Genomic DNA, 10,664 nt, shown 5'->3' on the forward strand with positions numbered 1-10,664 from the left:
TCTAGATGTCATTACAAAGGAATGAAATAGCATCTTCTGACACTAAACTATTTAGTGAAGGGACTGATATTTCCAAAGAACCCTCTCTATGTGCCCTGAATAAATTGTTGTATGTGAGGTAGGCAGGGAGGTCACTGCCAGATGTAGCAGGAATTGTGACTGAAGTACTGAGGGAGTTTTATCTGCCACACGCTTCAAGCGCTTCCGCTGAATGACCAATGGAGGAGGGGAATCAATATCCTCTATGTCAATAGATTCTGACTCTTCTGAAGGTGGAGGGGGAGGAACTGAATCACATGGAGGAGGTGGAGGCACACCCTTCTTAAGGCTTGAGTATGTCAAAAAAGCATATAAGTAGGAACCATAAGTGACATTTGTGACATTCCCTCTGGTTACTTTGACAAAATGTTGGTCCATCTTCATAAGCATGTAAGTACTCCAATCAATGGCCATCCCTTTTAACACCATCCTAGAAGCTGTGAAAAGTTCTTTGGATAAATAACAGGATGGTGTTTTGGCAGGCATAAACCTATCTTGGAGGAACTGGCAGACTAACTTCCAAAGAGGATCAGTGATCATGAAAAAAGATACTCCTGAAGTGTTTATCACTTTCTTGACATCCAGAATCTCTTTGGTCTGCTTCTGTAACAGCTTGAAAATCTCATCATTGGAGAATAATTGTCTAGCTGTAACAAAGGGCTCTCCTTTGTAGGGAAGAGACAAAGCCTTCCCTAACCCTCGGGGTGTCAATACCATGGAAGCACCACGAACCAGACCCGACTTCTAACTGTATGATGCAAGAAATTCATCACACAAGGATGGATCATCTGGAATCAATGGGAGTGAAGCAGTCACAAAAGTCGCAAGTCCTCCTTTCGCTATAGGCTCAAAAGCCAATAGGGAAGAATAATCCCTATTGATCAACGGGACATACTGGATAGGAGGAGGAGCATGAGGTGCCATTCAGATGGAAAACACACACACCACAAACACAGACAGTCACAAAGAATGCCTGCAAAATAACCAAAATAGCTATAAAAAAGAAATCAAGCAAGAGAAGGACACGCACATAGACATAATTACCCAATTTACCACCCCAAACAACCCACATCCTACAAAAAATTCGGCATGAACTCTACACATATGCGACCGAAAAATTCATACGATGCAACAAGCAAGCACCCAAAACCCCATATCAGGCAAGAAAGAAAGAAAAACTTCAAATCGCACTCGTAATCATAGCACATAAGCAAACCATAATACCATAAAAATCTAAATCAAGACCTGACCATAACTTTGACCAACAATTTCAGCTAAGAGGACTTTACGTGCCCATCCCACGAAGCGTGTTTATTGAAAGGGGTAAAAAGTGCAGTGATTGAAAATTGTTTTAATGAAGGGTTCATTTTAAGAAATTATTAACAATGGGTGACATTTTTTTAGGTTATAAATCTTAATAAAAAAATGGTGGTGCCTTCTTAAAATTTGAATTACAATTTATTAGGGTGAAACAGTGATTTAACGAAACCTGAACTACGATTCCCAGACTGGGGTCTCTAACTGTAAATTTATTAATTAAAAATTAATAGTGATGTGGAGGGTTTTTTTACCAGCACGTGCTTTTTTGTGACGGCTGGTTCATTTTTGTAAAAAATTAAGGTGCCTCTTAAGCGTACGTAGAACGTGTAAAGTGAATGGTTGGTTCATTTTTAAATTATTAGAAATTGTGTTTAGCACGAATGCACGTGAAAAAGTGGGTGAATATAGTTTATTTTAGCAACTAATTGTGGTTAAGGGATGATGAAAATGAATAAAGCTCAAAAAGTAAATACCTGGTAGGGGTGTATATGCAATAGACTGAAGGCGCACTGAGTAGTCTCAAATGCAAGGAATCCAGTAAAAAAAACAAACACCACTAATGACTGTAAAAAATAAAGCACCTTAGTGTTTTTGTTTGATTTTATTTTATTTTTATTTTTTATATTTTTTGTGGTTTTTTTAAATAAATTATATTTTAGGCGTGTTTGTATTTTGTATATTATGTGTGTGTGTTTTTTTTTGTTTTTTCTTCTCTTTTCTGTTTTTTTAAAATTAAAACGAGATATAGGACACATGAATATGTTGTGAAGTGTAAGGGTGGAATTTCAGTAATCCAACAAGTGTCAACAATGTGTTGTAATTTATCCATGATTTTACAACTAATTTTTTAAATTTAAAATGAATTTTCATGAAATGAAGTATTAAATTTAGGGTTTTGGCTTCAAATAATACTTTGGCCATTTATGGAAGCATTTCTAATTGAGAAATTATTGGCAAAATGAGCAAGGGGATTTGTGGAATTTTTTGATTTTTTTTTGAAAATATTTCTGAATTTTTGCCAATTTTTAATGAATTTTACTCATTTTACATGTATTTTTGAAGAAATTTTCAAATTTTGAATTTTTTGCAATTTATTTTCTTGAATTTTCACTTTCAAAAATATAGTGCAAATAATTTCAACAATGTTGAAAATTTTTAGGAATTTTTCTGTAATTTATTCTGAATTTTAATGAATTTTTGAAATTTTTAGGTGTTTTATGTTTATTTTTATGTGTTTTTATGTATTTTGCGGGTTTGAAAATAAAAGGCGGTACCCGCGCTGCATGTGAACAACTAAGGATAACTGTGTGTGAACGGCTGACTACAACACTCCACCGCACGGACGAATCGGAAGCGCGTCCTTGCGCGTGAATGCCCGCTAGCACACCCATATACCGAGAGCGGCCACATGGCGTGGGAACAACGGAGGGAGAAGGGAGAAGGGGCATAAACGGGGGCTGTAGGCAATTGGGTTAGGTTAATGGGGTTTGTTAAGTTGAGTAAGTTAGGTGAGACTAGTAAGTTGATTAAGGTAGTTTTAGTCTGTTAAGTTGGTGAGGTTAGGTTAGTTTGTTAAGTTATGTTAGTTAGGTTAGTCTATAAAGTGAATTAAGTTAGGTTAATCTGTAAAGTGAATTAAGTTAGGTTAGTCTAGTTAGGTTAATTAGGTTAGTGCAAACTAGTTAGATTAATTAGGTTAGTGTAAACTAACCAGAAGAAGATGGGAGGAGGTGTGGGGGTGGCGCGATCGGCGGAGGAGAGCAGCGAGGAGGGAGATGGCGGATGGAGGCGACGTGGCATAGGCAGGGCTGACGGGGAGGAGGAGAGGAGCGAGGAGGGAGATGGTGGATGGCGATGACGTGGCACAGGCGGGGTTGGCGGCGAGAGAAGAGGAGCGAGGAGGGAGATGCCGGATGGAGGGGCGGGCGAAGATGAAGGAGCAAGGAGGAGAGGGCGGATGGCGGGGCGGGCGGAGATGAAGGAGCGAGGAGGAAAGGGCGGATGGTGGGGCGGCTGTCAGCGGCGGGGAGCGAGGGAAGTTGCGACTGAAGAGGGAGATGGAGGAGGAGCAAGGGAGGTTGAGATGGAGGAGCCGGCAAGAGCCGACGGGCGACGAAGGAGAGGAGGAGCGAGTGGAGGAGGGCAGACGAGAGAGAGGAGGAACGTGTGGAGGAGGGCAGACGAAGGAGAGGTGGAACGTGTGGAGGAGGGCAAACGCTGACAACGACGAGAAGGAGCAGGGGAGGGTCGAGGGAGAAGGCAGGTAAGCGATTTTTTTTTATTTTTTTTTAATTGTTTTGGTGAAAAAGTGTGTTTTGTGTTGTCTTTTAAGTGAATTTGTTTGTTTTCCAAAAAGTTTGTGTGTTCTATAATTAGTTTTGTTTTGTGTGTGTTTTATTATTATTATTATTATTATTTTGTTTTTTTAAGGTATTGGATTATTAATGGGGTTTTTTTTTTCTTGGCCCTTTGTTTGTCTATGTGTGTGTTTGTTTTTCGTTTGTATTTAGTATTGATAGTATTGTTGTTTTCTTGTTATTTTTTAAATTAAAAATGTAGGTTGTGTGGTTGTTATGTGTGTTTGATTTTTTGTTGTTGCTTTTTTTTTGTTTTGGTTTTTTTAATAAAAATAATTTGGGTATGGGTGTGTAAAAGGAACGCACCCCATGCGCGGGGCGGGGGTAAAAAAATTTGCAATAACAGGAGCAAACGGATCAGGGACGGCAATGCGCAAACCACAGACACCACGGGAGCGTCCCAAGGTGCGTAAAACCAAAAATAGGTGCGTTCGCGCACGACACAAGAAACACAGTCACACGGCAAAAAGTAATAAAATTTAATAAAACGTAAACCGTACGTCGGATTGAAAATCCGTAAAAAGGAAAAATGTGTTGGGAGACGAGGGAAAAATAATGGAAAAATGCAACACCGGGTCTGGGACAAAATCAAGGTGTTCACATGGAAAAAACACAAAAACAGGCCCGAAAACACATACGTGTATTAATATCGAAAAATCTGCTCGTCGGAATGAAGTGCGGAAAGAAGAAAAATTATGCAGAACAATGTGTCCCACAACCCTATCATGAAAAAACACAGTTCCAAGCAAGATAGGATGCGTTCACATGGGAAAACCCCAAAAAATGGGCTCGAAAATAGACTCAAAAATTAATACGGAAAGAACCGTGCACCGGAATAGAGGATAGTAAAATGGAAAAATGTCCGAAAGAAAGGGATACATAGGGTTGGTGCATCAAAACTTAGTTTGGGGGGAATTGGAAAGGGTTCACTTGGAAAAAACACAAAAAACATATCTGAAAACACTCGAAAAAATTAATAACTAAAAATCCGACAGTCGAAAGAGGGGGGAGGAAAAAGGGAAAAGTGGGGGAAAGACTGGCAAGACACGAATGTCAAGCTAAACTGGAATTTCGATGAAAATAGGGCAGGTTCACATAGAAAAATGTGACAAATAGGCACAAAAAGGGCCCACAACCTCGTAAAAATTAATAACGGATCAACCGTGCATCAAAATGTCAGGGGGAAGGGTTAGGACAAGGCTGGCACAGCAGATCAAGGTTCCAAAGCAATAAAGACGCATGCACATGGAAAACAGTCCAATTTACGGGAATTGCTTCAAAAATTAAGAACTTGAAAACCGATTGTCAGAACAGGGGTTGGTATGAAGGAAAAATGGGCAGTTCGCAGGGACGAACATGGCTATAAGGTAGGATGTGAGTCTCAATGAACGTAGGGTCCGTTTGTATGAAAGAGCGTGAAAACAAAGGACAAAAAGAAATAGAGAAGGAACAATCCCAAGGGAGAGGGGGAAAGTAGATGGGGGGTGGCTAAGGGACCCCATCAGGGTAAAATGAAGTCATGCCAAATATGCATGATCATAGCAGGGTATAGGCATGGGGGTATGCAACATAGACGCGCAGGGACGCGTCCCCACACTTAAAACCTTAGCATGAAGGGTAAACCGAATAACAAGGACCTAAGACCACACAGTAGACCAACCACGAACATCCTCACACTTAAGACATAACCGTTACTGAAAAACAGAATGTGTAGGGTTAGAAAAACTTGGCCCATATTGCCGAGGAGAAATGTTGAGGTTGTGTCTTGTATCGTTGTTGGCTATAGGAGGTACCAAGGTATCTTCACAGCACACGTCCAACGTCCTTCATGGCAGGGACCATGCGGTAACACCCAAGGAGGTAGCTAATTGAAGGAATCGCAGGAAAGTCATTGATGACGAGGGATATTGCACTCAACTCACGATCACGCAAATGGAATGAAAGAGCAGTCACTCGCCCCATTACTAACATCACTCGAGGACATAATGATGAAAACCCAGAGCTCACACCTAGTTGATAAATCAACAAGGGGGTGGTGTAGAAAGAGTATGCCAGGGTGTACAATTAATGGTGCATTAATGCGTCCAACCCCGTCTAGCATAGGTGCAAGCAGGAAGCCTAGGGAGCCTTGCAGTGCATTGTACAGAACAAAGTGACGTGTCCTGTGCTGATGGCAGAGACCCATCCCATGGGTGCATAGGGAAACGGGAATATACCTGACTCTAATGGTGGTAACGTCCCTCAATCCTCACCTCTCGATAATTGATTGGAGAAACACCAGTCACACTTAACCCACCCTCTGTCTCACACTCTATTGAAAGATACAAAGGATAGCCCATTTCTGAAACCCATTGATATAATCCTCACTATCACTTGTGCAGAGGTTGTATACCTTGTGCGCATTTGATGGTGCAACTGTGCATCCCACCCTGTGCTGGCATACAGTGTAAGAAGGAAGGCCAGGGAGCCTTATGGTGTAGTGCACAGGAACAGATCGTGCATTGTGTATTGAGAGGCCCATCCTGTGCATGCAACACTTCGTTCACACATCTCACCTCTCATTTGATTTGAAGGGAAAGACTGGTCACTCACCCCACCCTCTGTCTCATGCTCACTGATAGATACAGAGGACAACCCATATTCACATCCCCATCCTGTTAGGATGAAACCTCACATCACTCAAGGGGTTGGTGATGAAGATCCATAAATATCAAGCAAAGAAGCTCAACAAGGGCATATGATAGCACCAGTAGCAAAAGATCCAAGATCAAGCGTCAATAAGACCTCATGAGCATATAGGCCGTGTAGCATCCGTACATAGCATCCATAGACATCAAGTACATCCAAACTATAACTCTAGCAAGGCGAGAAATATCCAAAGTAAGATCTAGGCAATCAAATGTCAAGCCAAAGCAAGGCTTAGTAGCATCCAACTCCAAACAATGTAACTAGCATGTAATAGTGGCATAGGCCAAGCATGTCAAGACCGGTTAGACATAAGCAAATTACATACCATAAGTACATCAGAGATGAAGTTCTAAATGCTATGCGAAGTGAGCTCAAGCTCAACCAATGATTCGAGAGCAAATCCAAGCTCTATGTCGATCCCTGAGAGTCACTACATCAATGTATACGTCTAAGACATAGCCCGAATGCAATAGGCATATTCAAACATAAGCAAAAGAGATTCAGCCCGAAATATTCCAGTAGCAAATAAATGTCCAAAACTAAGAAAAAAAATGGCTCAATCCACCATAGGCATACTTTCCCATATGTATAGGCACCAACTGGGCATAATCGGGCATCAAATGACTATGTAGCAGGAGCATAAAGTGGAATGACAGAGGGCTGCCCTGTTTTTGGCTGCCTATGGACTGTGTAAAATAGTCAATGACTAAGTAAATTCAGCCCCAAAAGCATCTCACATCATAGGTATACATTCCCCTAGCATTCGGGGCACATTCGGGACCCAACCGAGCAACCAATGTCAATGCCAACAAAGCATAAACATAAAGTGCTGATGTAACACTATTTTGGCTACCTGTGGACTGTGAAAAATAGTCTTGGACTAAGGTAAATCAGTCCACAAATCAATGCCAATGATAACCACCAATGCCGAGCATCAAGGGGGTGTTTCCAAGTGCCAAATGAAGTGTTTTCAAGTTGCCAATGAGTGCCAAAGGAGGGCTGAAGTAAAAAAAGAATTTTTTGTAGGTCTTCAAGATGGCCCAAACTAATCTGGGGCCTGTGGAAGGGGTGGGCATGGTCAAGGCAAGGTTGGGGGAGTAGTCAAGGACCCCCAAGAGCTCCCTCTTAAAGGGAAAAGTCACTAGTAAGACAGTAGGCATCACAAGAAGCAAGAGAACATGGCTGCCCTACGTCACAAAACCTATGGACTGAAGTAAAATAACAAAAGAGAGCTCCAATACCTATGAAGGAATGCCCTGAGGGTGCCCCAATGGGTCGGGTAGGTGCCGAGAAGCCGGGGAGTGACAAGAGCTCGGGAGAGTCGACTATGGCTGCCAGGAAAGGAGACCCAATCAGTGTAGGAATCGATAAGAAGCTGAAGGAGTCACAAACTGTTTCCTTGGCAGAGCCTTGCTACTGGACATACACGATGCTAGCCACCTTCTTCGACTTGCATGTCTCTAGGTCCTTTCGAATACCCTAGGTCAGTCTAGCATTCATTTTTCACACTCTTAGAGTCGAGCTCATAGGATTCATTATCCTTAGTTTTTCCATTTTTTTGTCTTCCGCTGCATTTACTCATAAAGACACCTATCGATATTGCAATATACTCTATGCCAAGGGAAAAATTGATCTTAGTATTGATCATCCACTTGTATGTGGATGATTTTTTTCACAACGTGCTCTGATTGTGCTAGATGAAGCTAAAATTTGTACTTTCAAAGTTGTTTTTGTACTCTTTTATGTTGAGATATTAAACTTGAATTTGCTTCACACTGCTTGATCTTTCAATTTACATAGCATAAGAATAACATTTCTATCTGAATCATCTTGACTTTATGTACTTTTGATGGTACTTGGTGGGCAACATCATTAGCTATGAGTTCATGGTCATTTTGCCTTGGTTTTGGTGGTATTTTGGTGGTTTACAGCAAAAAACAACAAGCAATCTTGAACTGTATGTACCATTTTGGACTGTAGTATGGCATATTCTTCCAGTGATAGTGCTATCTTCAACATCACTAAGCTTGATGGTATGAATTATGCTGATTGGAAGAGCCAAGTTTGGTAGATATTGGTGCAAAAATCTCAGATCAAGCCAGAAGGATGCATGGCGAGTAGCTTGAAACTATGACTGATGACGAATGGGATGAGCTTGATGAGTTATGCAAGTCCACCCTCATCTTGTCTCTCACTGAATAGATGCATTACAATGTGGTTGAGCAAGCACAGAGTGCTTTGTAGCTTTGGGATAAAATTAAGAACCTCTATGACAAGAAAAGTCCTACAAGTCAAATGTATTGGCTGAAGTAACTTATGGACCCGTGCATGAAGGGGAATATGACGATGTCTTCTTATTTGAGCCATCTCCATGCTATTCTCAAGAACTTAACTTCGTAACGCATTACCTTCAATGATGAGATTACTCCATTTTTTTGCTTGGGACTCTGAGTCATGGGATGTATTCCACACTGCCTTATGTGCTCCTGCTACTTTTGAACTTGCCTGATGTAGAGAGTGCTCTTCTGCAGGAAGAGATCAACCGTAAGAACTTGGATGCCTCTTGTGTGTCGCATGCTTTGACTGTTAGAGGCAGAGATGCTAATGGAAAGAATGGCTATGGGTATGGATGTGGTAGAGACTTGTAGAAGTCTAGGTCTAAGTCGTGTGGTAAGTCGTGCAACAAGTCTCGTGGAAGAAATGCTAATGTGAGATGTCATCATTACGACAAGAAGGGTCACACAATTTCACGAGTTGTGCAATGAGAAGCGCAAAGAGAAGGAAAAAGACAAAGTACAAGAAAAGTCCTCTGACCTTGCAGCATTATGCGTGCGAAATCTAGTGTGAAAATTGAGAAGATAGATGTCATGCAGACTGATGACTCCGATGGGGAGTACATACTTGTAGCTAGTTCTTATGATGCTAGACCTCGCAGCATTATGCCTGCAAAGTACAAGAAAAGTCCTCTAACCTGGCAGCATTATGCCTTCAAAATCTAGTGTGAAAATTGAGAAGATAGATGTCATGCAGACTGATGACTCTGATGGGGAGTACATACTTGCAGCTAGTTCTTATGATGCTAGACCGTTGACCAAGATTCACTCTATGTATGCGCACTGCTAGCTTTTAGATTCTGGTGCTTCATTTCATGTTACACCATGCCGTGAGAGTGGTTCCATTCCTACTATACTATCTTTGGTTCAGTTCACTTGGGTGATGACATGTCACTTGCTATTGTTGGCATTAGGGATGTACGGCTGTAGTTCTCTACTAGCAGTACTTTTCTAATATAGGATGTACGTCATGTACCGTGCTTATACGTAGTCTTATGTCTGTAGGAGGGCAGCTTAATGATCACCCGTGGTAGACTTGTGCTTGCTAGAGGTGCCAAGGTTGGCATCCTCTATCCTCTTGTAGTTAATAGGTCCTCTGTTGACCATGTTTTGTCAGTTAGTTCCATCCCACATGTATCTCTTTGGCATGCTTGTTTGGGCCACATGTCCTTGAAGGGAATGAAAATGCTTTCTGGTTTGCAGTACTTATCGCCTCTTGACTATGCACGTTTTGATTCATGTGAGCATTGTCTTTATGGTAGACAAACTAGGAATATGCATAAGAAGTCTGGTAGGACATACATGAGTGAGCCCCTGGCATTGGTACATTCCAATGTTTGTGGGCCCATGCCCTGTCAGTCTATGTGTAGTGCAAAGTATTTTGTGATGTTCATTGACGATTTTTCACGTAAAGTTTGGGCTTACCCCATTAAGCTTAAGTTAAATGTCTTGGATGTGTTTCAGAGATGGCTTGCATTGGTTGAGAACCAGATTGGGCATAGGCTGAAGTGCCTTAGGACTGACAATGGGGGACAATATGTATCACGTGCCTTTGAGCGGCTATGTGATGAGAGAAGTGTATGAATAGAACCATCTAGGAGCGTGCATGGAGTATGCTTATCCATGCAGGCATACCATAGAGCGTTTGGGTTGAGGCAGTCAATACAAATGTGAATGTCATCAATAGATCACCTTCTAGTGGTTTGGATTTCTAGGTTGCAGAGGAGGTATGGACTAGGAAACCTTTGTCTTATGCACATCTATGTGTCTTTGGATGTGAGGCATTTTGCAATGTGCCCAAGGACAAGCGGACTAAGTTGGATCCTAAGAGTGTCAAATGTATTTTCCTTGGCTATGGAGATGCAGGCGAGGATGGGTTACCGCCTTTGGGATCCACAAACATGGAAAGTCATCCGCAGCCATGATG

The sequence above is a fragment of the Lygodium microphyllum genome, chromosome 13 (genome assembly GCF_053477565.2).
Source record: "Lygodium microphyllum isolate KBCC chromosome 13, Lygodium_microphyllum_v1.1.10, whole genome shotgun sequence".
Lineage (NCBI taxonomy): Eukaryota > Viridiplantae > Streptophyta > Polypodiopsida > Schizaeales > Lygodiaceae > Lygodium > Lygodium microphyllum.